Genomic DNA, 14,397 nt, shown 5'->3' on the forward strand with positions numbered 1-14,397 from the left:
TCCAGCTTCAATGACCTGAGATACTGTAACACAAGTTTATCCTCCTCATCCATTTTCTTGTCCACGGAAATTAAGTGCTTAAACCAAAGAAGAAGAAGAAGAAGGAGAAAAAAAAGAGTTTCTATACTTATACGAGAGCACAGAGAAGAAGGGAGATAAGAATTGTCGTTTGTGTTCAACGATATCTCGGATGGATGAAGAGCATCCACAACAAAAGTTGTTACATGCTCTTAATGAACGAACCACGACCGATTACAGATGTTACTTTGGAATGTAATTTGGAGTTTACAATTTTTCAAAGTCGTTTTGAAACAATTTAAACAAAAATAAAATGTCGATTCAACGAGAATTGGCATTCTTGAAGTGTTACTTCCTCGCAATTAGGAAAGACGAACAAGGATCATCACCGATAAAACCATTATCAGCATCACTTTGTTAAGGACGATGAGAAGAGAAATTCGATTATTATAATCACAATAACTCTCTTGTGGTGATGATTTACATCCTGAGGGCATCCGGAGCAGTATCCTACGTTGATGCAAAGTGTTAAAAGTATAGAATTCCAAGTTGTATGCACGTATATCCATTTGGAGATTGTGGATGCAACGGGAGATGAATACAGAGAAGGATCCAATACTTAAGCGATTGATGGAAGAAGGCAGCTGTTGAGGGGGGATGTATATCGGGAGAGAGAGATCTGGCACCCCTATTTAGGTGTTAACACGTGAAGAAATCTTAGGAAACTCCAGGTGAGGAGTAAACTGCCACCTCCACAGTTGAGCGATTTTATCCATCTACTAAGAGGATATATACTTTTAATCCGTGTTCCTCGAGTAAAATTATAAATTTTGAGTGCTTTAGTTACGTGTGTGCCCATTAGGAAAGCGAAATTTAACCTTAATCTGCCGTCTTCTACGTCCTCTACTTTTATCTTCGTCTCTATCGTAGGGATTTTTTGCCGCGGTTGTGGGACGTAGTCTCTTTCTGCGAATCCAATAAATTATGCGGAAGTTTCCTTACGTCTTTACGCGCTGTTTCTCGCTGAATGTATTGTCGATTTTTGCCATAAAGTCTCGTTTCGCAGGGTGGTCAATCGTTAAACCCGACTTGGTGGTGCGATAAAGAATACCAGAACCGTAAAAGGCTGAGACCCAACTCCAACAGGACGTTAATGGACTCGTTAAAATCGCTGAAGGTTAACGCCTTTAATTTCGCCCTCTTTCTCTTCCTATCGATTCGAGTTTCCAATTTTCTTCCAGGAATTTGTCAAGGAGTTATTCGTTTCCTTATAGAACATCTTCTCTTCCTGATATTAGACCCTTTGGATCTATCGAATTCTGTACGTCAGAAGGTTAAGTAGCCAAAAAAATCCTCCGGAGGAAGGCAAATATATAAAGTATAATGCTTTTGTCACTCTATCTCACTTCTCTTAAGTGAATAAATGCTCGTCCTTCTTTTAGAAACTTAAATTATTTATGTAAAAACTAAATTTAAAATTCGACAACGTCCAACATTCCATTGAAATGGCTCGAACTTTACGTCAATTTATAGTGTTTAGAGTAATGTTGAAGGGTGGTTATAGAAAAGAAATTGTAGAAAATACGTCGCTACTCACTCAGTATTGTTGCATACGTTTGTGAAAGCAACCTATAGTGTTCTATCTGTGTGGTACTATACGTGTTGCGCTGCTAACTTCGACTTAAAGTCTATTCTATGCCCTGTAATTCCTTTTCTCTTATTCACAGACTTTATTTACTAAGTTAAATAATAAGTTTCATGATTTAGGCAGCTTTCTTCGAGATATACAACCATAACGATCAATTAATTGCATAGATATTCAGAAGTGAGAGCATTCTAACTTCACTGCAATACACCTTTAAATGGCATTGAAGCAAAACTATCGGTGATTAAAAGGTTTATCTGCTAGATAGAAGCTAAAATAAAGAAAAGTTTTAATTATTTGGGCAATTTTTACTGGTATTTAAAGCAATAACAAATAATTAATTGAATAGATATTCAGGAGGATTGAAACTTCACTGCAATACAAATCTACACGGCAGTGAAGCTCCAGCTTTAGCATCTATTCATTCTACACTTCTTTATCGAATATTTCCGCAATTGAAAGGTTTATTTCCTATACAGAAAGTAAATTGAATATATTTTTTATGATTTTGACAAGTTTTACTTAGATCTACAGCAATAACGAACAATTAATTGCATAGATATTGATGAGTATGAAAGCATTGAAACTTCACTGCAATACATCATTACAAGGCAGTGAAGCTCCATTTTACACCTCTTTAAAGAAAATCTGTCCGTGATTTAAAGGTTTATGTGCTTCACAGATTGATTTATTTAACAATCCAATCGTCTCGAAACAATAGACAAAAATCTAGGACCTGTATATCAAATCTTATCTACAGTGATTTATCGTTAATCACGAAGCGAGGTGATAAATTGATACGGGAATTGTTCTAGATAATTAATCTAGTTAATCGAAAAATAAATTATATAGATATAAAAAGTCATTGAGAGGTGAAACGTAATTATTATATAAGTGATATGAAAGATTAATAAGATAAAAGGATATAAAATTGCTAATATTCTTAAGAGGATTAACTACATTAAGGAAGAGTTTTTGATAAATTCTTTTATTGAAATTAATTCTATTCGAATTTTCTTTAATTAATAAACAATTATTAGATTATCCTCCTCTTTAACTTTAACTTTAAATTTATCGGAAAGGAGGGGAATTTTTTTTTTTTCTTTTACCCACCAAAAATCAACTTTAGTTAACGAAATTCTTCTTCGTGTAAACAGTTAAACAAATAAAACTTTTGCATCCCCATTTTGGAGTGATAAATTCACGTTAGAATGTTAAGAGCAATTAGGAGCAACGTTACAAGTTCTTTTTTTTCTTTCTTTCTTTCTTTTTTTTCTTCCTTCCTCCTCTTGCAGTCATCTTGCTCTTCTCCGCATCCCGCTTAAAGAACGTCATCCGTAATTTCGTCACGTCTCGATGACGTAGTTTCGCTTCTTTTCGTAAAGTTTAGCGATTAAATAATTCGTCCGAGACGAAAGAAAACTAAGGACGAACATCATTGGTTATCCGTGGACACTTCTTGGCACCACTAGTTCCGTTGGTTGGTTTCTTTCGCTTGTTGTAACGACCGGAACCGTCCTTTGGGATATAAAAAAAATCCCACCTCATCCTCCTCATCTCTCTCTCTCTCTCTCTCTCTCTCTCTCTCTCTCTCTCATCTCGCACCAAAAACACACGTTTTTGGAGCGGCAACGTAACGCCAAAGGATATCAATCTTAAGCGGGGATGCGGCAGAAAACTGCCAATGGGATGTCAACTGGCAAACAAAAACTTTTCCAAAAAATACACTCCTTTCGGTGAATTTTGGCTACGAACCAAAACATTAGGTATTATAAATTCCCCCCAACAATATATTTGAAATTCTCTAACAGTTGTTTGATGAAACTAAAGTTTTTGGACCTCTAAAAAGTCAATTTACACCTCCAAAAAATCAAATTTTTGGTTACGTTTTCGACTCAAATGACGAGATTCTAGAAAGGGATGCTGCAAAAATGATCACATTAATGAGAAAGAAATTAAGTATAAAAATGAGGTATGAAACTTAATTGAGAGTTAAGCAGGGTAAAGGATAAAACTGATCCTACTGGGATTTTCTTACTTACAATATAAATGGATGTAGTTCTTCTTAAGTCATGTCTAAGCTATAGAAGTTATAGTAACAAATGATATTTTCTAAATAATTTGGGATGTTTAATCTATTAATTTCTTCAATTTTAAATTGATACGTTTCCTATATTCACCAATATTTACATAGGTATAACGCTGGAAGTAAGAGTGTGGAGAAGAAGAAGAAGAAGAAGTAGCATTTCTCTCCATTCCTACACTAAATATGGGCAGATAAACTGACATTTTTAATAGTAATTTTTATTAATTTTACCATTTTAAATAATAAATTTTTTTAAAACAGTTTATTTTTTATTTATATTTTAAACGAAAACTTTACAGAAAGTAAAATTATTTAATTTATCTTCTTGAATTATTTATATTAAGATGTAACATTCATTTTTTTTAACAAATTTCTTCTCTCTTCTTTTATTTCTTTATTAATTTTATTTTTTATAGTTTTCAACTCAACATTTTCTTCTTGGAATAAAGATTAATGCACTTTTTTTTTTCTTTCCAATACAAATCCTTTCTTTGAACTATGATCCTTTTGCATCAAAGTTGAATGTCTAGACGTTTTTCGATAAAAAAAATAATCGATTTCTGCACGTGAAAAACTCAAAATATTAAAGAAAATGACCCCCCGAATGCAGAGAAATTCATATTAAGTAAAACGTCCGTTGCAACGTAACGGTTTTTGAATTTCAAATAAATATGTCAATGTCGATTGGTTAACGACAATGCGTATCTTCACGCTGATTTGCTGAAAAAATTTCATTTAAATTTATTATATTTATTAGCCATTTTATACACGTGCTCGTTACATAACTAATTTTATAAATATTCACAGTTAATTTCGCATCATCTCGATTTAATTTTATGCCCATTAATGCTGTATTAACTTAACAAATGTTTATGTTCTAATGTTAAAAATGAGTACATTTTTAATTATTTATGGGAATATTTTTTAAAAAATATGTTAAATCTGGAATATTTTATGCACATTTTTGATGAATAAACATAAAATTTACCTAATTTCGTATCGATGTCGGCCAATCACCGATTCTAAAATTTGGATTTTTAGTTACTACAATGTGATTTTTTACATATTATAACCCTGAAATTATTAAAAATGTTTGTCTATTTATCATATGGAATGTCTAACTGCAGATACAAAAGCATTATATTTGAAAAATTGTTAATTGTTTGGACATTGCTCTTTATTGTAAGTATGATGCGGATGCTGGCATACGAACAATGTTAACGATACTTTCTTGGCTAGTACTGTTGTAAACAGTAGCAATTCTTTCGTCTATCGAAAATATTACATCCTGTATCTCGATCGATGTTCCTCTATCCCTCTTCATACCAGCAATTTTTATAGAAAATTCTTCGTTACCTGTCTCCATTCTCACATCTCTTTCTCTCTCCATAGAAGTTAAGATAATCGAAAATTATATCTTTTTAAAAATTTTTAATGAACATCGAGGAATTCTTTAATTTAATTTCGTGCGTATACAAAAATTCTAAACTATATTTTTCTATTTTTAGATGCAAATTTTGATCCGGAATTCCGAAATCATTTTTGCTCCTCCTCATCCCGCGATTGATGGAGATGCTAGGAATTTTTTTTTTCAGGTGATGCTGCCGGATATAAATTAAGGAAATTTTTTTTCTTTTTACGTTTAATTGATTGTTTAATTCTGTTTATTTTTCTTTAAATTTTAATGTGTTTTTAGTGTTTTTTTTACCTTCTGCATTGCTGTAAATCGGTCGATCGTCGATTGGTCGAACATGGCGGCTTATACTAAGGTCGCCTTTGATTCATGGGAGCATTCTTTCTCCTCCTCCTCCTCCTCCTCTTCTTCTTCTTTAGAAAAAATGCAATTCTTTTCCAATCGGACATTTTTTTGATATTTTATTCTGAAATATTTTTTAAGTTACGCTTCTATTTTCTTTGTCATTATTCCCTTTTATTGCTTTTCTTTCTTTCGAGGGACCTTTTGATTTTTCCAAAAATCCTTTCGGAGCCATGCTCTCGGGTGCTTTCGTTCTAAACGATTTTTCCTCGTGTGTTTTATGTAAACCGAGAAAATAACGTCACGAAAAGTTGTACAAACGAGCATCGACGGTGCAGATATCGTTGTTTACACAGGTGCATCTCGGTTTGCTCCGCATCTCTAAGGATAATTCCAATGGAGCGCATTGGCGATTGCCTTTTATATACGATTATCTGTAAAATTTTTTATAGTTTTGGAAATTTTTCATTCTGTTTACTATTAGAAATAAAGTATTTTGAAATTAATTAATAAATGGAACCGCTATTCAATTGTCTATCGATGTTACTTTATTCATTGAACTCGTTTACTTCTTATGTTTCTTCTATTATAATTTCTATGTTCACTGCACAATTTCTATGATAGTTGCAATGCTTTTTTTTAAGATTCCAGAGATAATTTCTAAGCTTCTTTTATGATTTCAATAATAATTTCTATGCTCCTTATGTGTTTTATGTGATAATTTCTATACACCTTCTATGATATCTGTAATAATTTCTATGTTCCTCCTATGTTTACTTTAATAATTTCTATTTCTTCTATGTTTTCTCTGATAAATCTTATACTTCTTCTATTATCTTTACACTTTACAGCTTCTTATTTGTTCCAATTTCATGTGTTACGTTCGGATAGTTTTTCACGAAAACAATATATAAATATTATTGTATTTTATCTACACATTTCAGCGGTTTATTTTATCTAAAAATCTATTCAAAACTACCGAAAACTTGGCTTATAACAAAAGAAAACGAAGCTCATGTGTCCCGAAATGGATCTTTTTTAAAGTAAAGCCTGGCTTCGATTCCGGATCCCACAAGAAGTCTTATTAAAATACCAAATAACCATTTACGAAATAATTATATTAAATTGATCCGTTGGCATTAGGTGGCATTTATAATACAGTTTTTACACGAGAAGCTGCAAGTGGATGCAGTTAAATGAGGATAAACACTGAAGCTATTTATTTTTAATTTCCAACCATTATAGAGATGCAACCTCGGAAACGGGTCGTCTCGTTTAATTAAAAATTCTAACGGCCGTCTATCTTACGAAAACGTTTGGCTCCTTCCCAAAGGATACTGAAAACTGTACAACACGACCTTCCTACCTTTATTTTCTGGTGAAATATTTAAATAAAGACGTACATTAAGCAATTATCCGAATATCTGTGGCCATAATCCTCCTCAAGAGGGGGTATTTAGAAAGATTTTTGAATACAGAATCGGACAGACATCCAGGCCTTCCCCACTCGTCTCAAAAATAAATTGAGTGATTGATATGTCGTAATATCTTAGGCAAAAAAAATGAACCTAAGATGTGGACGTTTCCGAGAAGACGTGAAGGAGGAGCGGCGGATGAGGAGCGTGGATGCTCTTGGTGTTCCTCAAGATGGGAGAAGAGTAATGGGTGGAGGTAGGGTCTTCGTTTCTTAAGTTTCCAACACGAAAATGGCGGTGATGCGGAGGGAAAACGGTCCTCGGCGGCTTTCTCTCTAGAAAAATCGATGAAGGCGGCCGTCGGCCCGGCAAGTTCTCTCATCGATTTTTTCCACTCGGCATCTCTGGCCACTGGTTGCCTCTTTCTTCCTCCTACACGGGTACAAAAACCAGTCTCCTACTACACTCCACGCTCTCTGGTGGCAAAAAACTTCCGAAATTCTCCTACACTCGCCGTGACTCCACCGGAAAAACCTGGAAAAATGCAACGTGGCACTCACCTGCACCCACATTCACAAACAACAATCTCCCGTCTTCGCGGATCTTTACAATAAAACTAAAACAGAAATAAAGCTAGTTTTGCAAGTTTGTTTTTCTATTGTGATAACATTACACAAACACACACACATCTACACACACAAAACTTCTTGTTAAAGATTAGAACATCCAACGATGCATGAACAGTTTAGGTATGGACAAACTGCCGTGCCTGTTGAAAAAATTGAAAGAACATCCCTTTGGGTAATTGTGGTTCCCTCCTCCTTTTATCCCGGAGCAACGGTGCTAACGAGTCGATCTTTGTCTTCCTTTTTTCTCTATTTGCAACCAGCATACGCATCCTTAGCTCCTTCTCATCCCTGCATCCGGTTTTCTTATTTACATATCAAAAATTCGACTCGAATCGTTGTTTCTTCCTTCCGCTTTGATTTCTCCGCATCCAGTTTAAGGATGATTCTCCATAACAGAAGAATTTTATGAGAAATTTAATAATAAAAAGTGCGAAACTCTCAAAAACGCTTCTACATTTCTCATCCTCTCAGAGAAATTCTATTGATACTAAAAGCATCTTAACAACTAAGTGGCTAATTTAGATCATTAACTGGTAAGATGCTGAAGGATTAAGTGGACGAGAAATGAAGATTAAAAACCAAATCAATTAATTGGATAGTTTGGCCCGTTTGATTAAACTTTTAACCAATAAAACCGCTTGTATTCAATAGAATTTCATTGTTTATATATATATATTAATTGTTGGTGGAACAGATGGTAGGCATTCGGAAATCAATTCCTCGTTAAATTCTGCCGTTACACTCAAACTGGAATGTCAACAGGCGACGTCACATTTTCGTCATCGTTTTTGCACGGCTCATTGGTTATGTGGAACAACGGAACCGGAAATGTTCCTTTTGTTCAATCTTCGAAGGATATAGTCGATGGTTTTTCAAATATTCTTTTGCTTTTAGAAGCAAACAAGTTTTTATCCGCATTCTCGGGCATAAGCGCATTAAGTTTATGAATCCTTACACACGAATTTACAGGCGATTTCGTTTCGTCAGAATGTTTTAAGTCAATTTTATGTCATTTTACGCTTCTTAATTATTAAAAAATTTGCATAAAAATGACGTAAGATTGTGCACTATTCTGACACAAGCAATGTGCCTTACAAATTGCAATATACTTAGGAGCAAGTACAAATGCAAAAATGGCGACCACGCAACTGGTTCTTGAAGACTGGTAAATAGTCTCGGGTTCGGGTGAAATTTTCTGGCTTTTTTCACTGTCTAACATCTAAATAGGAGCACGTTTATCATAGAAAGTCTTCGCAGGAGGTACCCCTTTGCAGAGTGCCCAGAAATTGTAGAAATGTGCTATTATATAAACATACCCATCAGCATTAAGTAGATATGGATCGATCGAATAGTATAATTAATCAATCGCATCACTTTCCTCGTGCTTTTTATCGTCATCAGGATCGCAGGATTGATAGAATAAGGCAGCTCAATACGAGGAGGATCGCCTGTTGTAAGGGCTTTCTATTGTAATCTTGTTTCTATTTGAGTGTCAGCTAGGTAAAGAAAAATGCCATGTTTGTGAGGCTTGAACTCACTACCAAGTACCAGTAATCGGTGACTTATTCATTGGTGATGATGGTGGTAATGCGCGCATCACCACCATCACTTCTAAGAATGATTTTAAAGCATCAAATTAATACGAGACGATAAAATTTCACTTGTTTCTAGTGATTACTTTTCCCATTTGTGCAGCCACACATCATTCTCTAAGAAGACAATATTGGAAAAGTAGTGTACTTTCAATTATGCAGCACTCGTTGTTTAATCTTCCAAGTTTTATAGCTGAAATATTACAAACGAGCAAACAATTTATCCAGAAGAAGATGACGATAAATTCAGGTTTTTACTGCGTGAAGGCATTTTAGTTTAGCTGCAGACAAAAGAAATTACTCGAGAGTGTCTGCAGTTATTGTCGTTTTCTTCTTTAGTAAGAGCGAATAAAAGTTATGACTCCCTCCGTTATCGTTAGATAAGTTTTCTACTTCGTCTAGCTGTAGAAAATAACTAAATAAATAAATAAGTGACGTTAAATAAGTTACGTCACCCATGAAGAAAGCCGCTATTTGTCATTACGCTTCCATTTCTCTTAACTGTACCAACTAAATTGAGAATTAATGCCAAAATTTAATTCGAAATTTCGTAGTTTACAATAAAGAAACCTTGCCTAGTATCGCGTATCGTCAGCTTGCTTAGCGATAAATTAACTTCTAAAATAAACCAACCAACAAAATCCTCTCAGGATGGCGAAAAAAGTCTCTCATCCTCCCAGAAGCTTTCACTTTGTTCATCATCCTCTCAGAAGCTTTCACTTTGTTCATCATCCTCTCAGAAGCTTTCACTTGATTCATCATCCTCTCAGAAGCTTTCACTTGATTCATCATCCTCTCAGAAGCTTTCACTTTGTTCATCATCCTCTCAGAAGCTTTCACTTGATTCATCATCCTCTCAGAAGCTTTCACTTTGTCCATCATCCTCTCGGAAGCTTTCACTTTGTTCATCATCCTCTCAGAAGCTATCACTTAATTCATCGTTTTGAGAAGAATTTTCTAAGCAAACTTTCATCTTTTCTGAAGAAGAAGGCATTTTGAAGTGGCAGAAACCGCAGCGATTGCTGGTCTGTGGCTCCAAATCATCCCTAGATTCGATGATAAGTCGAGTGGAGTATGGCCACGAGTTTCCTGCTGGATAAATTAATGGAGTGGATTATATAAAGTATCTAGTGTTTTCTTCGAGTGACGGCAAATACTGAAGAGATTCTGAAAGCCTTTCGATACTCGAAATGGTGGGATGGAAGTAGGAAGGAAGAGAAAAGTACTTTTTTTTGAAAGAAGGGGTGAAGATCTGAGGTTCTCGACTGTCGACGTAAGAGAAAAATTAAAGGAGTAGAGGAGGTCAGAGTAGACAAATGTCGAGGAAGGAGTAAGAGCGAGCCGAACAGAGAATTACAATCGACCTAGAACGGTGCTGCGACAGTTGCAACTCGATCCATCAATCCAAACCAATGGAGAAGCTTTCTTCATCAATAAAGGTCGCAAAAGGTGCTTTCTTTACGTCTTAGTATAACGCCCGACGAGTCCATTTTGAGTTTATACACCCCTCGAACCAATCAACAAACTTAAAATTTCCGCGAGGCAAGGCACTTTCGTGTGACGATATTGTAACTACGACTGTTAACTAATTATGACGTCATTCGCAGTTTTGTTTGTAGAGAAACAAAGTTAAAATTAAAATCATTTTAATTCCGGTAGTTTCAGGAAAATTATCCTTCGCTGTAAAGTGCACGTTTCTTTCTTTGTTTGGGATTGAAATTACCTGTGTGATGTATTCTTCTCGTACCTCAAATTATTTAAGAGAATAGATGGAATTCTCCACTTTAATCGTATTGTTTTATCATTTTAAAGAAGCGTGCAGTTAGTGTATAAAAGTGAGAAAACTTTTGTAATGAGAATTGTAGAAAAATGCTAGAAGCTGGAATGAGCGAAGGCGCCAGAAATAATCTGAGAAAATGATTAATTAACGTGACAACTTGCATATCCCGTTGCGTGACGATTTATAGCACACTAAGAGATTAGTAAACGACGACTGCCAAATCTTATGCCATGTATTTTTTTAAAATATATTGTTGTTTCTTCACATATTCGTTTTCTATCCCTCGTCTGAATAGGTGTCTTGTTAAATTGTAACTCAGTGGGTGTCTAGAACGAACCATTTAACGTGTGCTAGACTATATCATTCTCCCAGCATCACTTCACTCGAGCATCACTGCTCTCGCGTATCTTTTCTCTCGGGTATCACTGTTCTTGAATTCAATTCTCTCCAGCATCACTACTCTTGCGTATCACTTCTTACCAGTGCATCAATTCTCTCTGGCATCATTATTTTCGAGCATAACGTCTTTTGCTCATCACCTTTTACGAGTATCACTGCTCGCATACATCACTTCTCTCGAGCATCACTTCTCTCTGACATCACTACTTTCGAGCATCACGCAAAAAGGTACGAATTTATTCAACTTTCAGTTGTTAATATGAGTTTATTTAAACATTTTTATTATATTATTGTTTAAAAAAAAACAGTTATTAAAAACAAAATCTGATAGAAATCGCCCTTATGTTTTTGTTTAATCATTAATAACTCAAACGTTTGTGTATTTACCTTGCTTATTATCTGATATTGCACGATTATATTTATATGATGCTAATTTTATTAGTTATTCTAAATTAACTGTATTACTCGTAGTGAATTAATTTCGAACACAATGAAGATTAATTAATTAATTAATTAATTACTATAATCAGTGAAGCGTATTAACCATAAGCGGAACATTCTCCAGAATGGATTCTAAGAGTTTGATAACGTTATTTTCGGCGGAAGATACCAAAAAAATGCTTATATTAACACCAATTTCCGAACAAATCTTAAAATATTTCATTGTTCTTCTATGTATTAAAACATTCAATGCCTCTCCACCTCTACTTTTATTTACAATATTGGATTTTAGGATGCAAATATTGTCTTTCAACTTCGAATTCAATCGCCTTCGAATGCCTTCTTTGTAACTTATAAATATTAAAATTTCAGTAATACAAAGCAATTTTTTTTCTTCGAAGGAACAAGAAAATCCTTCCTTTGTTAAAAAAAAAGTCAAAAAATCCCTTATATAAGGTCAAAAAATGTAGTTTTCTATCCAAAAAAAAAACCAAGATTCTAAGTTCATCTTCCATACACATCCGCATATCAAACGTTTCGATGCTGAGAGAAGAAGCAATTTTAGAATATTTTATTTAAATAATAATAATAATAATAATAATTAAAAATCAGCAAGATGAAAATACAGTCAAATTTGTATTAATGTTATTCAATCACTTAGCCATTTATCTTTAAGATGAGTGATGATTTTTGAATTATTGATTTATGTTAAAGAATTTATGACATTATTCCATTTAAGTTATATAGTAAGTATAATGAACTGAAAATTATAATTCATAAATTTCAATCAACTGTATATATGATGAATGTTACAGAGACACAGTTTAAATACAATCAATTAATAATTCAAACATCTTAACAACCACAAACTTCTGTAACAATTTATGATATATAAATTAACAAAATTTGTTTATCATAAATTGTAACAAATCAAAATTATTGCTAATAAATTTCAATTAGCAATGAAAGATGTATTTGTCAGATATGTAACCAACAAATAATTCAAAAATCTCAATAACTGGCTTGTAGGATAATTTATGACATAGAATTCATTTCAGATTAACAAAATACATGTATAAAGAATCAAAAACTACAGTTCAAGAATTTCAATCAGTATTTGTGTATCTGTGAAACATGATGCATGTTTCACAGATACATAAATGGATATAAACAGAAAAACCTAACAAAACAAACTTATACCCAATCTACAGTATATAACTGATTTCATACAAGTTTATAATCAAAAACACCAAGAAATTAAAAACATTTTGTAATTTAGATTGTTGGAAGTAAAGAAAATATATTGTATGTTAAAAATGTATGTTAAAATTTAACAAAATGAAGCATGTAAATTAAGAAAAAAAAGAAAAAAAAAACAAATTAAACTAAGATATACTTTGATTTTATCTGATTCAGTTTATAAAGATATTATTGATTAATTAATGCATATAGCTGAGGTATAATATAATGTTAATCAGGCAATACTTCAATTGAGATTTATCACGATATAAGCCATTAATTTGAATAATAATTGATTAAATGTCAGCATCTTTGCCTAATCGAGTTTTCATTCAATTGTTTACATTTGTTGAATTATTCTACACAAATCAAGTTATTCCATCAATCAACAAAGTAAAAGCATCTCTAATTTCAACAAAACCCAATTAAATAGGTCATTTTAATGTATTAAAATTTAAAAAAATTAATTGTGTGAATTAGAAAAAAACAAATAAGAAATGTCCAACCTTTATCTAATTTATCAAGATAATCTTAGATTAGTGTGTAGATGTTAAGTTTAGTTCATTTATATGTAAGTATATATGTATAATATACCTAAATTAACTTCTATCTATTATTGCATAAAGATGTGATATGAATATATGATGTAAGGTTAATCAGGCAATAATTCAATCAAGGTTTAATATGATATAAACCGTTGAATCTGTATAATGATTGATTAAATGCCAACATCTTTACCTTATCGCATAGGGTTTTAACTTGATTTTCAGTCAATTGTTTACATTCGTTGAGTTGTTCTATCCACGAATCGAGTTCCTTCAAAACTGTCTTATCTTCCATTATTGCTTATACTAAAACATAAATAATCGAATAATATAGTTTAAAAAGTGTTAAATATTCATCAAATGCAACGATATTAAATATACTTTTTATGCAGAATTTCACTTACTTCCTCATCTATCGAATGACATAAAACCAAAATGGCTCTCAGTAAATTAATAACCAACGACAGCCATTCCGTAATTGGGCCAACTACTCGATAATACTCAAAGATATTTTATAAAACTATCCCTAAATGGCTCTTTTCTACGTCACGTGATTTATATTAGCGAATAGAATCGTGTATAACTAACGTTTTCTCTAATCGTTATTTAAGTAGTCTTCAGAGTAATAATTTTGAGATTANATTTTAAAGCATTTCCAATGTAAAATCTTGATATTCTTTCATGTTAACTTGGTCATAATCGACTCCTTTTCTCTATAAATTTAACGTTACATACTTAAATTACCTCAATAATTTTTGCTTAAAATAATGTAAAATAATTATAAATATGAAGCCATATAATCCCTTCATAATCAGCAAATCGATTATAAAATGCAAAATCTTCGCAAATTTC

General features: G+C 33.0%; 1 long non-coding RNA gene across 1 annotated transcript; it reads right to left on the minus strand.

Moving 5' to 3' along the window:
* Window positions 1-13,733: 13,733 nt before the first annotated feature.
* On the minus strand, window positions 13,734-14,141 carry LOC111640148. Its single transcript, XR_002759227.1, has 2 exons — window positions 13,950-14,141; window positions 13,734-13,851 (listed from the first exon to the last, which is right to left on the minus strand). It is a non-coding gene; the product is annotated as an uncharacterized LOC111640148 (long non-coding RNA).
* Window positions 14,142-14,397: the final 256 nt, after the last annotated feature.

The sequence above is a fragment of the Centruroides sculpturatus genome, unplaced genomic scaffold (genome assembly GCF_000671375.1).
Source record: "Centruroides sculpturatus isolate CEXI.00-Female unplaced genomic scaffold, Cexi_2.0 scaffold1458, whole genome shotgun sequence".
Lineage (NCBI taxonomy): Eukaryota > Metazoa > Arthropoda > Arachnida > Scorpiones > Buthidae > Centruroides > Centruroides sculpturatus.